The sequence below is a fragment of the Schistocerca piceifrons genome, chromosome X, assembly GCF_021461385.2.
Source record: "Schistocerca piceifrons isolate TAMUIC-IGC-003096 chromosome X, iqSchPice1.1, whole genome shotgun sequence".
Classification (NCBI taxonomy): Eukaryota; Metazoa; Arthropoda; class Insecta; order Orthoptera; family Acrididae; genus Schistocerca; species Schistocerca piceifrons.
Window position 1 is genome coordinate 742,841,319 of NC_060149.1, and position 2,200 is coordinate 742,843,518.

The window sequence follows — 2,200 nt, forward strand, 5'->3', positions numbered from 1 at the left end:
TCATGTCTGCACGTCGACCTATGATAATACGCTGATTCCGTAAAACCAACTGGCACACACACACACACACACACACACACACACACACACACACACACACCACTTCACTGCCATGTCTTACGTCAGCGGTGGAGGGTGACGTGACCGCCTGGTACCACCATCTAGACCTGAGCCGGCCACTGCGTGCCAGACATCTCGAGGGCCGCCTGTATCACCTTTACTCGTTCCTTCCCGGAAGTACTCGACACAGTACATTTCATTGAGTACTTCATTGTAGTATTTTTCGGTCGCTACAACTCTCTTCAGTTCGGCAGAATCGTGGTGTCAGCGCTGATGATGATGTTTGGTTTGTGGGGCGCTCAACTGCGCGGTCAAGCCCAGTCTAGCTACAGCCACGAATGATGATGATGATGAAATGATGAGGACAACACAAACACCCAGTCCCCGGGCAGGGAAAATCTCCAACCCGGCCGGGAATCAGACCCGGGACTCCGTGACGCCACATCCCCCCCCCCCCCCCCTTTTGTTCGATTTTGTTCGTTGCATTTGTTCGGTGCGGATGTCCCATGACACCCGTTAAAGTTCAGTGTTGAGCCGTTGACTCAGTTTTTTCTTACAGAGGGCAGCTAACCCTCTGACCGAACACGCTGAGCTACCGTGCCGGTTACTAGACCAAGAGCTACGGACGGCGTCATCGCTGTTTACCTTTCGGCATTTGTGAGTGGTATGAAGGAGGTTCAAAAGTCCAGTGGATGTCTGCACAAAAGGAGGCAGTCTAGTGACCTATAGTCGTAAGCCTTTAAAAATGAATTGCAGTGACAGAAGAGAGGGATGAGAATTCTCAGTATCTATTACGCAGTCGCATAAGCGACGAGTACCGTAAATTTTCTAGGAAACGATATTACAATACCATGCAAAAAGACTTCAAAGATTTAATTGACAATGAAAGAGCAAATAATTACAACAATCGACAGATGGGATTCATTGTTCAGTACATCAAGAAGCACTTTGTTCTAAATTTGCGGCATGCAGCACATGAAGAACAGTAAAATTCCTGATGTCGCACGTGTTATTCAACTGTCAGTTTAGACTGTTTTCGATGGAACTCAACGAAGAGAAAGGAGATTTTATACATTACTACAAGAACGTTGGTTAAATCAAGGGACAAGCCTCGAACGATCATTCCATTTAAAACTCGCTGTTGTTGAATTTATGAAAGAAAAACGAGTGTAGGAACAAAAATTAGAACTTCCGTAACGGATTGCAGTCCTCACATTTTAAGTGGACTGCACATTGCCCACAGAAAGACATGGCAAGGAAAGAAACAATTTCTTTCTTGATTGATGGGGATGCATTTAAAATGAAAATCGCGTTATAGAAGGGACCAGTCCATTCCCTAAGCTCACTGCCATTAAAGAAAACTCGAGGTTTGAGGAAATCATTGTGGCCTTGAAAGAATTACAAAGCTCTCCGTCCTCAGGCCACATGTGGCCCACCGGGACCATCTGACCGCCGTGTCATCCTCAGACGAGGATGCTGATAGGATGGGCGTGTGCTCAACACACCGCTCTCCCGGTCGTTATGATGGTTTTCTTTGACCAGAGCCGCTACTATTCGGTCGAGTAGCTCCTCAATTGACATCACGAGGCTGAGTGCACCCCGAAAAATGGCAACAGCGCATGGCGGCCCGGATGGTCACCCATCCAAGTGCCAGCCACGCCCGGCAGCGCTTAACTTCGGTGATCTGACGGGAACCGGTGTATCCACTGCGGCAAGGCCGTAACGAATTACAAAGATAGTTCACAAATGTTTTGAGGACAATGTCAATCATACATCTTTTTTCGAGACCGTTTGTCATTTCAATTGAAAGCGCCCCTGTGGATGTACAAGGTTATTCCCGTTTTAATGACAAACCCTTTTGCGTTAAAACTGTGTAGGACGTCTACATTGCTTTCCTTAGGTATAGTACTACAATATTTCGATCGACATATTTGTGTGAATGGATTTTTTCGATTATGAAAGTAAATAAGTCACGATCAGGGGGCAACTTTAGTGTGAAAATCTGTGAAATTGTCTCCGTCTGTCCGTTTACCGATAGTTTGTAGCAGATAAACGCCAATAATAATCAAACAGTACTGAAAATTTACTTTCTTTATGATCTGTATTGTTGAGAAATGTGAAATATAAAGCCACATCGTAT

At 45.6% G+C, this 2,200-nt stretch overlaps 1 pseudogene; it reads right to left on the reverse strand.

The window, feature by feature from the left end:
• Nucleotides 1-1,667: 1,667 nt before the first annotated feature.
• Nucleotides 1,668-1,785, reverse strand: LOC124723616 (annotated as a pseudogene).
• Nucleotides 1,786-2,200: the final 415 nt, after the last annotated feature.